The sequence below is a fragment of the Cupressus sempervirens genome, chromosome 11 (genome assembly GCF_028749045.1).
Source record: "Cupressus sempervirens isolate cs-2001-9-10 chromosome 11, ASM2874904v1, whole genome shotgun sequence".
Lineage (NCBI taxonomy): Eukaryota > Viridiplantae > Streptophyta > Pinopsida > Cupressales > Cupressaceae > Cupressus > Cupressus sempervirens.
The window spans coordinates 109,534,448-109,552,720 of NC_143128.1; the positions used below are offsets into that span (position 1 = coordinate 109,534,448).

The 18,273-nt window shown below is 38.2% G+C and overlaps 1 pseudogene; it reads right to left on the reverse strand.

The window, feature by feature from the left end:
- Nucleotides 1-2,950: 2,950 nt before the first annotated feature.
- On the reverse strand, nt 2,951-9,649 carry LOC149528467 (uncharacterized; annotated as a pseudogene).
- Nucleotides 9,650-18,273: the final 8,624 nt, after the last annotated feature.

The following is an 18,273-nucleotide window of genomic DNA, read 5'->3' on the forward strand; positions in this document are numbered from 1 at the left end:
TTGGTAGGTACAACTCCTTGGAATAGATTTGAAATGAAATTTTGTTTTCTTTCTAAACTACTTTGGCGTATGTTCTTAACCCAAGAACAGTAGAGGGATAACCGAGCTAGACCTAAATAAAATCCAACTCAGGCAGATTGAAGTTTCTTATCACTGAAATAGATTTATGCATCCGCACATCTTATGAATCCATAAATTTCATCCATGTATAATTAATTGATACAAAACTACGTTAATTCAAATATGAAATATGACTAATAAACTGGAAATGCTGGAAGGATTTCCTCTTTGAATGAACTATGACAAAATTATCACATTCATCTATTACCTCAAAATAGGGGAGGTAAAAGTCCGTTCTTCCCTTGTTTCAATTCAAAAAAAAGAGAAAATGTAAAAAAAATACAATACTCACTGGAATAGAAAATGTTTGATATAAAATACTATACGATTATCTTTACAACAAGAAGTACTTCACACCCAAAATTTTTTGACCTTTCATTAATCTTTTCAACTCATACATATAGAGTTTTTGAGATGACCATTATAATGGAAGCTTAATCGGTTCAACTTGTGAAAATGAAAAATAACAAGATGCCAGTTTGTTGTATTACAAAATTATGAAGGAATTAATATGAATCATTTAGACTTCTTCCCCTTTTCTATTTTCTCTCTACGTGACTTAGCAGCAACCATTATTGGGATCAGCTCTTCATAGTTTGGAACATGTATATTAGTGAATCTTAAAAGCCATTTTGCATGTTCCCTTGCCAACTCCTTTACAACATTCAACTAATCTGATAACTCCTCTGTGGCCACATGTATCCATCCACTGAGTGTCTAGAGTTCTATAGTTTTGTTCTAGCTACTGGAAGCCACTGCAGATAGATTATCCAAAAAATTAGAGAAGTTATTTTTCATTACTTCCACTCTAATGAGATCCTTTCCTTGACCACTAGTTTAAGAATCAGTGTGTAGCCCCCTCATAAGCTCAAATCCTCTATCTTGAGCATTCTTTATTTTACCCTCCATTTCCTTGAGTCCCTTCTCAGCTTCCTAGATCATTTCTAGTTTGAACTGCATACTTTGGAGCCATTCAAACAAAGGTTCATTTCCTTTCTTTAGAATCTTGGCTTCGACTGCTTCTTTTGCTTTCATCTAGATGGTCATCTTTAAAAGGGAGATGCATTCATCACACCTGACTCTTTGTCTAGCCAGAGTATTACTGTTAGACAATATGTTATCCTTTTCTATTTCTAGTCCAAGGATAACATTTCCAATTTGATCTATGAGAGAAATCCCTTTTGATTTGAGTCTCTCAATCCATTCTCTACCAATCTGGCCATAATGCCTATCTTCCTAGAGCTGGGAAATGAGAACTTGCACTTCAACTACACTAGGAGTCTAAGTCACAGACATACCAAAAATAGTTGCTAGTGGAGTGACTAGCTACCTAATAAATTTGGTGAATTCTTCTATCTCTACTTTCATCTTTATCTTTGACAATTTGAGACTCTCCAATTGTCCTTCTATCACTTCATTACTCAATCTCCACAAGCCAACCTTTGTATCATGCCTGGCTTCTCCAAGATCAATCAAATGTAGAATAAAATCATTAGGCATCATATCTTCAATTCTCCCTCCTTTGTTTGGATTAGCTATTTCCATTGTCAAGTGCCCTATTTTTAGATCTTTCCCAAGTATTGACAAAGTATTCTGCTTCTTAACCTTGGCCAATGCAGTCCTATAACGAACCACAAGGAATATAGTGTCTTTCACAGAAAAACTTTCATCCTTTTTCTTTCTTTTCCTTTCCAAAGTATCTTCTAACCAAGAATCAGTTCCTATCACTTTCAAAGCTGATCAGAGTGATTCAATGATGAACATTTTCTTCTTTACTAGAGTTTTGCTTATAACAGTTGAAGAGAAAGGATTCTTTGAGTCCTTTGAGATGAGTTTGGAAGAGGTTTAGCCCTTCTCCATCTCCAAAGTCTTCTTTGCCTCTTCATTTGATTCAGTTGACTCATTACTGCTACTTTTTCCATCCCCTAAGTCTACTATCTGTATAGGGGCACTGCCTGGCCTTAAAAGTGAAGCACTTGTTGATGGCACAAGGCTATGATTGGGAGATAGGATTGGAGTGGTATACAGAGAAGGTAGGGTTTGGTGTGAAGAGATGGAATGGGAGTAGTATGTGGGGAAGGTACTGGGGTAGTTGTACTGTCCTTTGGTTCTTTCACCTTCTTCTCTTCAGCACCAGTCTAGGTTCCTATGACAGACAAGGAACCATCATGGCATGTCTGGGCTATAGGGATATTCTTGTCTGGGGGTTGATCACCTCTACCTATAGTTTGAGCTGGTCCTTGGGTGGAAGCTATGGTCACTCCCACTTTAGCACTCTGAGATGGAGTAGGTGTTGGAGATGCTGGAGAAGCTTGGGTGGTTGAACCCTTACTCTGGCTCTTTCTAGTTGTCCACTCAACCCATTTCCTAGCCCTCTTGATTATCCTAGTCATCATGATATCGAGATTTTCTTCCACATGCACATATGGCTCGAAACTGATAGGAACTCCTCTTAATTTAGTCAAATATGTATTGCTGTACATATTTTGACCATCATCCTCCAATTCTTCTACATTGAGATCAATGCCATATGTCTTTATTTTTTCCACCGTGAGCCTAGAAAAAGCCTCTCCAACTCATCCCTACAATCTGCCCAATAATCCTCCAAAGTGTTGACATGTTTGATCACACTTCTGATTTGAAGCACCTCTCTTCCATATCCATTTGGGTTGAACATTGACCTCACAACCTCATATTCCTCCAATTTTTACTTATTCTTGAATGCTTTGAACATGTTTTTGGCATCAGATCGAGAATCACAATTGTAAGCCCTGACCTTTATGGGGAGCTCATACCCCTTCTTCTTTAAGCTAGGGCTTAGCACATTTACTTAGATAGCTTGTCTCATGATCTCTATGAGCATGATCATGTTGCTTGGGTATCTTGGCAGCTTCAAAGGAAATTCGTCGAAGGCTGCAAGATGGAAATACAAGAAGGATGATAATTTAATAAAGTAGCTACCAAGCTGACTGATGGGTGCCATTGCTTCTGGGATAAACCTCCTCTCCGAGCATCCTTGTAGTTCCCTACAAATCCTTGGTCTAAAAGAGTCATTAACACTGACATACTCTGCAAAGCTATTATGTAACTGCAAGCATGGATAAAATTCATAACTTTTTACATCATTAGGAAAATCTTCTATTCTGGGAAGGCCCAGCCACAATTGTAGAGAAGCCCACATATAAATTAGGAAAGAAGACATGCTGAAGGTATTGTAGAACTTTGCAGCACTAAGAGCTCTGGATAGATGTTCACTTACCTCATATGCCCAATAAATATAATGTGTGTCTGAACAGATGACTTGCACTAAAAAGAAATATTGTTCTATGAAATTCAGTGCTTCTACCTCACCTTTCAACCGATGCAAAAGAACTAGAATGTCCATGATTTTGGGCTTAAGATCGGTGCCAAAAAGTGTTTTAGGAACCTTACTCTTACCTCCTGGTGGCTTTTGGAACTAGGATCTCATAGTTTCCTTCTGCCACACAATCTTCTTCAAGGAGAATTCAAACATGGCTCCTCTTATGGTCAATTTGGAAAATTCTTCTCGTTCTGGGATCTAGAGGAAATTGACTACAATTTACTAGTCAATTGAGATCAAAACTATAAGATCTGGCAACAAGATCCATTTAGCATCCAAATTGTAATGGTTAATACATTCAACGATCATCTCAGGAGCTTGAATTGCCACTGGAAACCTAGCTACTTCCACTAGCCTGCTTCCTCAGAGTTTCTCTATTATTAGGTGGATTGGCTCCGTCCTTAACCTTCTTTGGAAATCTTGCATATCGAAGAAATGAAGTGAGGTATTTGTAACATTCTACAATGTTGACTTAATCCCATTCAGTCTTCAAATCTAGTGAATCTTGTTGCCATCTTAACAAAGATAGAGATGAATTGAAAATCTTAAAAGTGGAAATAACATAGAGAGTAGAGCTTTACAATTGTGAGAATTCTGAAATCACTATTCAATTCAACAACATAATAGTTCAAATAAGAAAGCGGTAGTTTGAAAATCCGTTATGTTCATCTCTATATAGAAATCTGAATCCACCCATTAATCTTCAAGATCCGCGCCACATGATTGCATTAAAGGATAAATCCATTAGATTAGTAAATGCAGAGGTTTGTAACAGATTTTCTCATCTCTTTTCACTATTTCCATTAGCCCAATGGTAACTTTCCTTTATTATAGACTTACTTTCCCATTTTTCACCAAGTTGTAGAAAATTAAGAATGGAGTACTCCGTAGCCAAAAATCTACTCAGCCAGATTCTGCTCAAGATACCCTCCCAAATGTGATTAACTAGCATCCATTATCTTTTTAAAGCATCGTATGATTGATCTATGAGCCCAACATGCTTGCAGAAGTGATCTTTCACTAGATGTGGAAAATTGCTCTCCAAGGTTGAAAACCCCCTAAGGAGAAGACAACTTCTATTTTTCTACCTTTGCTCTTATTTTCACTTTACCAAATGCCTTTGTCAGAAATCTAACTTCCTGGGTCAAAAACCTATTGTGGAGAAGCTACTTCTGAGTTTTTTACAAGATGCTATTTTGACCCTTATAATGAATTTTGAATAACTCCCATGGTAGAATACTACAATGTAGGGATGATTTATCCATAAAACAATCCATTTCTTCCTTGCTTTAGCCTATAAATTTCATTTGTTGACCTTTTCCAGAAATCGTACATATTTTCACCATCATCCTCCAATCCTTCTAATTTAAGATCAATGCAATATGTCTTCATTTGTTCTACCATGAGCCTGGCAAAAGCACAAACTTGACTCTCCAACTCATCCCTGCAATCTACCCTATAATCATCTAGAGTGGTGACATGTTTGATCACACTCCCGATTTGAAGCACCTCTCATGCATATCCATTTGGGTCGAACATGAACCTCGTAACCTCATATTCCTCCAATTTGTACTTATTCTCGAATGCTTTGAGCATGTTTTTGGTATCTGACCAAGAATCACAATTGTAAGCCTTGGCCTTTATGGGGAACTCATACCCCTTCTTCCTTAAGTTGGCAGTTAGCACATTTACTTAGATAGCTTGTCTCACAATCTCTATGAGTATGATCATGTCACTTGGGTATCTTGGAAACTTTAGAGGAAATCCGTTGAAGGCTACAAGATGCAAATATGAGAAGGATGAGAACTGAATAAAGTAGCTACCAAACTGACTGATGGCCGCCATTGCTTTTGGGCTAAACCTCCTCTCTAGGTATCCTTGTAGTTCCCTACAAATCCTCATTATAAAAGAGTCATTAACTCTAGCATACTCTGCATAGCTATTCTGTAACTACAAGCATGGATAAAATTCATAACTTTTTACACACTAGTTCATTTGGGTTCATTTTTTGACCTTTATTGGTCAAATTTTTGACCCAACTTTCGACCAAATTTCAACCAAATTTGACCAACTCATTGGTCAATATTTTTCTGGTTGAAATTTCAAGAATTGGTCAAAAACCCACAAAAGCCATTGCCTTGCTTCATACAAGAATTGGTTGAAATTTTGACCAATGAAGGTCTTAATTTTGACCAACAAAGGTAGAAAAAAATTTGTGCATTGGTGGAAATTTTGACCAACAAAGGTAGACAAAATATTTAGGCATTGGTGGAAATTTCAACCAATGAAGGTGGAAATTTTGACCAACAAAGGTAGAAAAAAATTTAGGCATTGGTGGAAATTTTGACCAACAAAGGTAGAAAAAAATTAAGTGTTGGTGGAAATTTCCACCAATGAAGGTGGAAATTTCGACCAACAAAGGTAGAAAAAAATTTAGGCATTGGTAGAAATTTCCACCAATGAAGGTGGAAATTTTGACCAACAAAGGTAGAAAAAAATTTAGGCATTGGTGGAAATTTTGACCAACAAAGGTAGAAACAAATTTAGGTGTTGGTGGAAATTTCCACCAACAACTAGGTGTAAATTTTTTTCAGGCATTCTATAAAATAGTTCACATGTCTTGCCTATGATATGACATTTTACATGCATCCTACACTCTCTTATCCTTCTGATGATGGATTATGCAGAGTGATCTAAAACCACGATTCTAAAAAAACCACACAATCAAATCCAAAATGAACTTGCACTACAAATGGATTGTGAAAATCTAATATTGTTAATTTTGCATGCATGTCTACCAGGACAAATATATGTTTAAGTTGTGATTTTCCTGGTAGACATGCATGAAATTTTACCAATATCAAATTTCCACAATCCATTTGTAGTGCAAGTTCATTTTGGATTTGACTGTGTGTTTTTTAGCATCATTGTTTTAGATCACTCTGCATAATCCATCATTAGCTGGATGAGAGAGTGTGCAGGATGCATGTAAAATGTCATATCATACACAAGGCATGTGAACTATTTTATAGAATGCTTGAAAAACACTGACAATAACTAATATGAAAAATATATAATTAGTTATATGATTGAGACAAATCATGTACCAGTGAGTTGGTTGAAATTTCAAGCAAAAAAATTTTGACCAATGGGTTGGTCAAATTTGGTCAAAAATTGGGTCAAAAATTCAACCAATAAAGGTCAAAAAATGAACCCAAATGTACTAGTGCAAGTATGCTTGCCAAGTTGACTCTTTGAGTTTTGTCATCAAGTCACCCCACCAAAGTGCCTCATTAAGGTCAGTCTTTAGGTCCGCTCATCGAGCTTGCTCACTAAGTCAACTCGCCATGTCACGTCTCTAAGTGGCCTTGCTAAGTCGGCTTGCCAACTTGCCCCATGAAGTTGCCACTTTAAGCCCACTCACCATGTTAGATCACCAGGTCAACTCCCCAAGTTAGCTCGCCAAGCTAACAATTGAAGTATGCTCACCAAGTCGACTGTTCAAGTGCGCTCGCCAAGTTGACTCAGAGTTCGTTCATCAAGTTGCCCCACCAAAGTGCCTCATCAAGGTCAGTCCTTAAATCTTCTCACCAAGTTGCCTCACCAAGTCGGCTCGCCCGCATGTCCCACCAAGTCCCCAAGTCCACTTGCCAAGCTGCCAATTCAAGTGCGCTCACCAAGTCAACTCTTTAAGTTTTCTCACCAAGCCCATCCCCTAAGTCAACTCTCTAGGTCAGCTTGCCAAGTCACTCCCACCTAGTCACCTCAATGAGTTGACTCTTTCAGTCAGCTCACCAAGTCTACTGTTCAAGTACGCATGCCAAGTTGGATTGCCAAGCCATCCCACCAAGTCATGTCACCAAGTCGACTGTTTGAGTACACTCACAAAGTTGACTCTTTAAGTTCACTCATCAAGTCACCCCACCAAAGTGACTCATCAAGGTTATTCTTTAAGTTTTCTCACCAAGTCAGCTCGCCAAGTCGCCGCACCAAGTCGACTCACCATCTCGCCTCACCAAGTGGACTCGCTAAGTCAATTCACTAACTTGCCCCACCAAGTTGACTATTCAAGTATGCTCACCAAGTTGACTCTTTGAGTTCGGTCATCAAGTCACCCCACCAAAGTGGCTCATCAAGGTCAGTCTTTAGGTCCACTCATCGAGCTTGCTCACCAAGTTAGCTCACCATGTCGCATCTTTAAGTGGCTTGGCTAAGTTGGCTTGCCAACTTGTCCCACCAAGTTGCCACTTTAAGCCTACTCACCATGTTAGATCACCAGGTTGACTCCCCAAGTCAGCTCGCCAAGCTGACAATTGAAGTATGCTCACCAAGTCAACTGTTCAAGTGCACTCACCAAGTTGACTAAGAGTTTGTTCATCAAGTCACCCCACCAAAGTGCCTCATCAAGGTCAATCCTTAAATCCTCTCACCAAGTCAGCTCGTCAAGTCGCCTCACCAAGTCGGCTTGCCCACATGTCCCACCAAGTCCCCAAGTCTGCTCGCCAAGTCACCAGTTCAAGTGCGCTCACCAAGTTGACTCTTTAAGTTTGCTCACCAAGCCCATCCCATAAGTCAACTCTCCAGGTCAGCTCACCAAGTCACTCCCACCTAGTCACCTCAATGAGTTGACTCTTTCAGTCAGCTCACCAAGTCTATTGTTCAAGTACACATGCCAAGTCAGATTGCCAAGCCAGCCCACCAAGTCATGTCACCAAGTTGACTATTCGAGTACGCTCACAAAGTTGGCTCATTAAGTTCGCGCATCAAGTCACCCCACCAAAGTGCCTCATCAAGGTTAGTATTTAAGTTCGCTCACCAAATTAGCTTGCCAAGTCGCCGCATCAAGTTGACTCACCATCTTGCCTCACCAAGTGGACTCGCTAAGTCAGCTTGCCAACTTGCCCCACCAAGTTGACTGTTCAAGTATACTCGCCAAGTTGACTCTTTGAGTTCAGTCATCAAGTCACCCCACCAAAGTGCCTCATCAAGGTTAGTCTTTAGGTCTGCTAATCGAGCTTGCTCACTAAGTCAGCTCACCATGTCGCATCTCTAAGTGGCCTCACTAAGTCAACTTGCCAACTTGCCCCACCAAGTTGCCACTTTAAGCCCACTTACCATGTCAGATTGTCAGGCTGGCTCCCCAAGTTAGCTCGCCAAGCTGACAATTGAAGTACACTCACCAAGTTGACTCTCTAAGTTCACTCACCAAGTTTGCCACCTAGGCCAACTCTCCAAGTCAACTCACCAAGTCAACCCCACTTACCCCACCAACTTGCCACTTTAAGTCAACTCGCCATGTCAGCTCGCCAGGATGACTCCCCTAGTCATCTCGCCAAGTCAACAATTCAAGTATGCTCACCAAGTCAACTCTTTATGTTCACTCACCAAGTCACCCCCACCCAGTCACCTCAACGAGTCAACCCTTTAAGTCAGCTAACCAAGTTGGCTCACCCAGTGGTTTTACCACCTTGCCTCAGCAAGTTGGCTCATTATGTGTGCTTGCCAAGTTGCTTCTCTAAGCCCACTCACCATGTCAGCTCACTTGGTCGGCTCACCAAGTCGACTGTTCAAGTACAATCCCCAAGTTGACTCACTAAGTGGGCTTGCCAAGTCAGCACCCGACCAAGAACCTTTGATTATTTTCTTCTTTGGAAGGTGAAAAGATCTAGCAAGTGACCTTAACATAAAGCTGCAACAAGATTATCCATGAGCACATTTTATCAACATTGGTTAGGATGAAACATAAAATTGGGTTTGAGTTACTTTTTTGGGTTTTGCTCCGACTTACATGAGAGTGCATCTATTTGAAATTTCATCTTCATCTGCTTAGTGGTGATGTGACCAGGCTGATAAGGATTCAATGGCCATAACTCTTCTCTTCTTCCTATTTTTCTCACAGTCTTGAGCACCATCTTCTGATCTACACACCCAACAACTGTTATCTTGTGCATGCTCATCTCTATGTCCACAGTTTGCACACCTACAGAGTTTTATGATAGAATTATTAGCTAAAGTTTGAATCAAAAGAAAAGCATAGAAATTTTGGATTAGAGTTGTGCCTTTCAGTTTACAGAGGGCTTTACGAACAGTTCTCTCACAACCCTTGCAATGCAATCTCACCTGAAATTCAACAACCTGCCCACAAAGAAAAATCAAACAAATCGTCATTTTTCACTAAAATATATCATACAAATGTAATTTACTAACACAGTGTATTAAAGAGATGGTTCTTTCAGTTTATATTCTTATCTACTAAAATATTAAGATGGGGGAAAACAATGAGAAACTAATTACCATTTTTCCTGTCAAACTAATATGCAATATAATAACCCTAATGTTTGGCAAACATTAATAAGCAATTAGTATTCCTTTACATAAGTAATCATGGTGAGGTAAGGGAAGTGATGAATCTGTGGAAGAGTAAACATGTACAACATATACAGTGAAGCAGCCTTGAAGGCTATGTTGTTGCCTTCTTACTTGGTAACATTTTCAATTCCGTCAATAAATATATTATCACAACTACCATTTTTCCATATAAAGTAAAATCTATCACATGGGTATGTTGCATGAAATAAAATAGATTTGAGCCTGTTTTGATTGACATGTGCCAAGGTCAATTAAGGATTACCCTTTCTAAAGATTCTCTATTGAATTAACCATTTACATTCATTCTGAGAACCTCATGTAGCTTAGCCCCAACTTCAATTTTATTTTTAACCATGGCTTCTGTAAGATCTAATAGTTCAATTATACCAATTGTTGATCATAGCCAATAGTCCAGAGTCTAGACCTAGCAATTTTCCTCTATCTGTTTAGATCCTTACAGTGCCTAATGTCATGCTTTGATTAAGTACTACGTTTGTTGCTAAAATTGACATGTTAAAAATATGGTGGTGCTATCTTCTACCAGTTACAATAGTTCACTCCCAAATTCTTGATGCAATTACTGATCCAAACAAAAAATATGAGTGTTCAAATATTTGCAAGGCTTATCCTTGGAATATAAACCTATTTGTTTAATATTCTGATATTCACAAGACGTATATTCACTATAGACCCATTTAGTTATCTTCTTCATCTGTATATATCTATGAAAATCAGAGAATAGACAATTCAATGTATACTATATCATGACTACTGCATTCTCCTTAAAACTTGAATAACTCTCCATTTAAAAGGAGAGTTTAACAGTGATTGGTAAATGTATGGCTATTCTACATACCAGGCAACCCCTCTATTCTACAAACTTCAATGGGTGGTCCACATTGATCTTCCAAGCAACTGCTTCCTCAGGAAATTGGCATAACAGATGCCTATGTACCAGTTTTTGGTGCCTTCTACATTAAAGAAACCTATTTTGAAGATATTGACTGAAACCTTGGTTTGGTTTCCTTCTAGGATTTCTAGGAAATCTATGGCATCTTCTGCCACTTTGGTGGTGTTGGTTTAAGCAGCCCCGTGCAAAAGTAGTGTAAGACTCACAACACACACATTCGGCACTACCCCAATTTTTTAGGTTGTTACACTGAAGAAACCAAACTGTGTCTTGTATTGCCATCAGGCATAACTATCAAAATCAGTTAGTTTATGGAATTTGAAATGCTTTTAGCTTGGCAGATTACATGACCTTTTCGTAGATTGATTACCTTGACAATAAATTAGTTTTTTCAATGTTAATTATGTAAAAGCTCTTGTGCCAAATTACATGACCTTTTCAAAGATTGATAAGATGACTTCTATCTAAGGCTTTTATGTAGTAGGTTTCTTCAACTCTGTGCAAGACTGTTTGATTTTTCTAATTAATTATCCTATTACTATGTGATGTTTAAGAATGAGAGAAGAATATGTAATGTTTAAGAATAAGAGGAAGTACTTTTTGTTGTGTAATATTCTAATGGATCACATTTTATAAAAATATTTCTAAGTGAACCATTTAAAAAGAGATGGGTTTTAGGAACAATGGTTTCCTCATTTTATAATTATAATAATCTATTTTGGTGTGTCCGATATTTCTACTGCAGAAAATCTATTGAAATCTCTACGTTTGACTCCTACTCTCTGTAGACACCTAAAAACCTTTAGAAAATAAAGTATTTTTATTTTCTGAAAAAGTCCTGATGACATCATCATTAATTTATTTATTTATTTTTATGCCATTAAATCCCTTTATCTTAATTAAAAATATTTAATTAAGGAATCCCTCCCAAAAATGTTTAAATCTTATTTAAACATTATTTCCTTATTTATTAATTATTTAATTAATAAATTGACCAAAAAACCCAAAATAAATAAAAATTTTATTTTTTGCCCAAAATTTGGCCAATTTCCTTAAGACCACTAACCTCTTCCAAAATCTTCTAAATCCTTCTTTAATTTTGATTAAAGGCTAATCCCATCATTTCCAACCCCTAATCCCAACTCAAAATATTTAATTAAGATTAAATATTAATCCTCATGTTTATTAAAAAAAAGTTTTAATAAATATCTCCTCAACCCAAACCGTTGAAATAAATAAAACTTTATTTATTTCCTAAAAATCTAATTTATCCTCATCCTAAGAAGTTCTAGACTCTTCTAGAAAGTCTTCATCCTCATCCTAGGAAATTCTAGACTATTCTAGAAAGTCTTTATCCTCATCCAAAGTCTAGACTCTTCTAGAAGATGTCTTTAAAACTAATCCTAATCCCCTCCTAACCTTGTCACATTCCCTAAACATGAGTTAAAACTTCCTAGCCCAAGCCAAAATTTAACAAATATCTCCTCCTTCACCCACCCTCATTAAATGCCATCCACTTGCCTATCCCTAAGCTAATCCTAAACCATCCTAATCCATCCTCTAATCATTTGCACAAGCCTAAGCAAGCTTAAAACCTTCCTAATCAAGTCCAAGTCGACATTGCTCTCATTTCCCTCAAAATATCTCAACCATAAAACTTTATGAAGCCCACTAGGCCATAAATGACTCTTACAAGCCCTTTTATTGCTCTTACAAGCCATTATGAGGGTGTTTATGAAGATTTTATCCCTTGAGCCTCCTTTGTTGACTCATCCTTCCCCTTTCCTCCATCCTCTCACTATGTGACATGTGTCACTCCTTGATTGGCTGTAAGGAAGCACAATCCATGTGCTCTCCTCTCATGCAATCTAAGCCCCCCATGAGCTTTTTCCCATCCTTGCATCTTAGCCCTCAAACCCTCAAGCCTCTTGCCTATAAATTGGATCCTTCCCCTTTGCAAAATAACACAATCCATGAAGTAAAGTCATAATGCCATTTTAAGAAGCCATTTTACATCAAAACCATACACTCACACCCAAATTCCAACTCCATTTGAAGCCATTTTTGAAGCATAAGCTTGAGCATACATCCTATCTATTTAGACAAAGCCACTCAACAAGAGAGCTTCTCATTGAGAGAGTCCATTAATGGCTCATATTCTCAATTGAGAGCTCATCTTAGTCTAACTTGAAGTTTATGAATTTTGTTTAGTTTGTAGGAGCTTTATTTAAATTTGGTTTCTATTAGCATACTAACATTGCTCATATACATTTTGGCACGCCCGGTGGAACCCTACATGGGTCATCTTCATTAGCTTTTTTAGTCAAGTTTTGTATGTCATTTGCTAATTTTGGCTAATTTTATTTGTTTTTGTGATTGGTAGGATTGTATAAATTGGTTTTGTAGGTCCACATTAGCATGAAAAAGACAAAGGAACTCATAATCTATCTCATAGTGTTTGCAGATTTTTCAAGCTTATAGGTGGACAAAAAACTTGAAATTCTTCTTCCTCTTCTTGTCTATATTCTTCTTATTGCATCTACTTCTTCTTCTTATTCTTGTGGGAGATCTTGGCCATTTTTTTTTTTTTAAGGAAGCAAAATCATAGACACTTCTTTTTAGTGCTTAAAATGAACCCCCAAATCATACTTAAATCCATTAAAAAATTAAAAATTTGCAAAAAAGAAAAAATCTTTTAACAAGTGAAACTAAACCAATCCAATCATTTGCATCCTTGCAACATCAAGGTTTTAGATGCATTCATGCAAAGTTAGGAACACTTCATTTTTGGGAATTTAAAAAGAACTTCAAGTTTCCATTTCAAAAGGTTCAAAATCAACACTAAGTGCACACTAAAATCTAAATCAAACTCAAAGCATCAATCAAAGATAAAATGAACCTCATTTGTAAATATTTTAAAGTTCTTTTAAAAATCTCATGAAAACTAAGAGTCCTAAATGGTTGCCAAAATTGTCCTAAAAGCTTTGTTATTTGTTCCAAACAAATGTCTTGTTGCAAAATATTAAATGTTTCTTAGGTTTTTCATGCATCAAAACAATCTAGGAATATCATTTTTGGGCTTAAAACATGCAAACTAGAACACAAAATTTTGAATGAAAACCAAAGTCCAAAGAGTCATTTTCACTTTTGAGTCCAAAACAATATTGAATGATCTAAGGTTAAAACAAAGCACTTCAAAGTTCTTAAAACAACACACAAAATCTCAATCTTGAATGCTCAAAGGAAAAAACTTGAATGTTTAATCACTTGTCTTTGAATGCATGTTGCTAAAATCACTCTTGAGTGCCATGGATTAAAATCAAGTTTTTTCTTTTTATGAATGCATGATTAAAACAACAAATCCAATCTTGAATGCCATAAATCAAATAATCATCTTTTGGGGCATAAAAAGAATCCACATTTTTGAAATCTTCTAAGTTATAAAAACTAATAAAAAAACTTTGAGTAAGTTTTTAGTTGGACTCACCCTCCTTAATCACCCATCAATTTAACCATTGGTTGCAATCTCAGTGCCATCTATGTGGATGGGTCTACCTAAGAGGGTGTTAAGTGCTCCACAAAGATCAAACTCCACTCACTTGGGTCTTTAGTGGTTTTTCTAAGTTAGAAAATTCTTTGAATGCACATTAATCTCGCTCACACTTCATTTGGGCATAAAAATTGAACAAATCTTGACGTGGAGGGCCTCCGGGTGCACACTTGGCAATCGAGTTTCACACATCTTTGTTTTGGGGTTAAAACAAACTCACACTCAATCTTGAATGCCTAACAATCAATGAACATTGCATGGTTTGGACGCATTTTCAATGGCGCTCGCATTTCTTATATTGACGATCTCTCGACTTTCATTATGCTGACGATGCTGTCAAATTGGAATGAACATTGTATGCCATAATCAAAAGTGTCTTTAATCATAGCTTACAAAATCTAAATCATCAATTGGAATAAACACGTGTCTTTTAAAGCCCAAGATCATGTATGTGGTCTTGTTTTACACTTTTAAGAGGCCTGCTTGGGGATTTCATCACCCCTTGGGATGACCTCAACTCCAGCATTTCGATGGAGTATAAAAATTGAGAGGTGAATCCAAAGACACCTCTCTTGGAATCAAGATTTTGTCACTTGGGCTAAGCCTCAAGGAACTGTATACCCTTGAGAAGTGAAAGAGGAGAAGTGGGTTACCGCTCCTCTCGGCTGTGTGACATCTTTTTGGTTTCATCTACGGATTTGGGCCTCACGTACCTTGCGTATATTGAGGACTTCCTAGCTATAACAAATTTCATCCTTGTAGAAAGCTTCCTAGGATGTTGGTGTGTTTGATGTGCTTGCTCCAAAAATTTTTTTGCTTGTTTGTTCATAGCTTTTGAATGAATGTTTGCCAACTTTGGTAAAAATTCCAAAAATGCAGAAATCTCCCAGCTCAAGGCATACTTAGCATAGTCACTGCCTCATCAGAAAATCATCCAAGCTCCCCTGCTGCAACCGAAGCTATCTAGTTCTTTTCTTTAGAACAATCCCAAATCCAAAGTCTCTCCAAATCATCCCCCCCAGCCGGCTAGCAACCCAATCCAAAATCACACCCAAGCCTTTAGAGAGTTGTTGTCATTCTACTAGAATTTGCTATCCAATCAATCCAACCAATCCACCAACCTCACCAAGGTTATCCCTTTGACAGAGCTTTGTCTAGGGTAATCTAGCTTTGTCACTTGTTATCCCTCATCACCTTGAGCTAAAGGTTGGGATCCACAAGTGGTCAATCTCGTGTCATGCCCATAGGATCATTAGTCTATCCTTAAGTTGACACAATCTCCACCAATCCAGCGCATAGGAAAGCAAAAATTTCACATTTTTACAGCATGCCCTTGAAGTCTTCCATCCATAGGAAAGCCAAAAATCTCCAGCCAATCCTCCTTAGGTCTGTCATACAGCTTTGACTCTCCCTAGGAAATCCTTCATCAGCCAATCCAAAATCTGCGCTTAATCCAAATCCAACCATGAGCTTCCGTGTTCATCCATATGCAAGACTCCATCCCCATCTGACTCATCATCAAAACATGAAATCCCAAACCTATCATGATGTGTTCGGTCATATTGTCCTGGCTCCTGCCACCTCCTATTCCAATGATGATGAAAATCTTGTTGACTATGACAAGTATATTGAGAGCCTTAGAAACATTCCCCCAAGCCTCCCCCAAAATCCAAGAGTTAATCCAAACTATCTAGTCATGCCATCTGATATCCCAGCTTCTCCTCCATCACCCAATCAACCAAGCTTCCAATCTTCCACCCTCATCACACCAGCTATTCCTATCAATCCACCACCTCCACCTCTGACACATGAGTCTCCAAGGAATCTCCTAGAGGAAATACAAGAAAAGCCACCTCCAACAGTCGATAAGCCATGTCACCTAATCCAACCATGTGAAGTAGTCAGTGATAAAGCTTCCCCATCTATAATATCATCCCCATCTCCCATAGCTATCATCCCCATACCATTCATCAAATTGCTTAAAATCCTTCCACTTCCCGCAAGCATCAAATTCCCACCACCCATCGAATCACTCCAAATCCCATCCACATCTCCTCCTCCAAGCTTTATCCAAATCCCATATAATGAACCTCATGCATCCACTCCCATCCATTCCTGTCAAGATCTTGTCCAAAAGCATGTTGAAATATCCTCTGACAGAACAATAGATCCCGCCATCCCACTTATTCCCCTACATGATCCACTTTTACCATCCCCTCCATATCTAAATCCTACCATCTTACTTACTCCATCTCAAGATCCATTTCCCTCAACCCACCCAACTCAAGATCCTATCCTCCCATCTCCTCTGCTTCATGATCATACATCTCCCATAATCCATGATGATAGATCCATAGAAAAAGAACTAATTATCATATCCAAAGCTCCAACTCCTTCAGCTAGTAATGGACTCACATCTTGTGCTCCAAATAATGAACATCATATTGAGAAAAGAATTGAAAATGTATTTCTAGATGTTGGTATCCCCATTATTCCTACATGGTCCCAAGTCCTTCCATCTCCACCCCAAAGCCTCATCCATCCATCTTATTCTGCATCTATTTTGGGCCCTTGTCCTACTCCTTATCTCCAACCCTCCATTTTGGGTCCATATATCCCTTATCTAAATCCCACACCCTTTCCATCCATTTTGGGTCCTTACATACCTAATATGAATCCTTTATCCCCTCCATCTATTTTGGGACCTACACCTTCCTCGTTTCCATCTATTTTGGGCCCATATCTTTCCTTCCCTCCATCCATTTTGGGCAATTATATCCATCCATATCCTATGTTCCAATCTATCCTTCCATCCCCTCAAATCCACCAGCTAGATCATCAAAGGCACTCACCCTTGAATCCCTTCCAACCTTTAAACCCTATCACTCCATCAATTATCCCTCCATCTCCTCCATGCTCTTGTTCCCATCCCATGGCTAATAAAAGCATATTGGATGCAAAAATACAAAAGCATAAATCCAAAAATCCAAAAAAATCCAAGTCTCAACATGTCCCTTCTAAAATACATGTTCAAAACAAGAAACATTTAATCCCAATCAAAGAAAAAGTTAAGAGGCCACAAAAGCCCAAGCTAAAAAAGTCAAAAATCATGTGGATACCCAAGATGCTCATAAAAGAAATGCATCTCAAAGAAAAATCTCAATTGGCATCCATTCATGCTACTCAAAAAGCCTCATCCATCCATCCTTCATCCAAATCCCCATATAAGCATCCTTCATCCCCTCAATCCACTTTTAGTCCATATGCTTCTTATCCTAAATTTCCCATCCTCTATCTTCCAACTCTACTTTTAGTCCTTATCTTTCTCTTCCTCCATTTTCTCCTCAACCTCGCTCAAAACCATCTTTCCCACTACTTTATCACCTCTCAAGGTGTGTGCCAATGATGATCTTTCCATTTTCCTCATCCATTTACCCACAAGCCTTATGTCTTCGCATCCATTATCTGTCAAACTCCCACCCACCATTCCACTTGTTCAATCCAATCCTTTTTCATCCATCCTACCAACATCTATGAGCCAAAAATAGTTGAAGAAAGCCAAAATCATTCTAGCTAAGTCCAAAGTCAAAAAGTCAAAAAGTCAAAAAAAAAAGTCAAAAAAAAGTAAAGAAAAATAAAGTGTCCACTGGTGAAAACTTGGCAATTCAAGTGCCTTGGACAAGTACCATGATGAAATCTTGGCAAACAAGCATCATGCGTAGTCCCGCCATCCCCAACTTAGCCTATCACCCTCATGCTTTTGGTCATCTCTTGACATCCAACTCCATCTTCCAATCTATCCACCTATCCTCCACCCTCCATCTTCCATCTCACACCATCCACTTATCTCCTACAGCTTCAGCCAACCATCCCAGCTATCATCCATCTCCCTAGCCCCTTCAACTTTTTCCATCCTAGCTTCAATCCTATCACATCCATCATAAGACCTCCTTCCGCATGTTA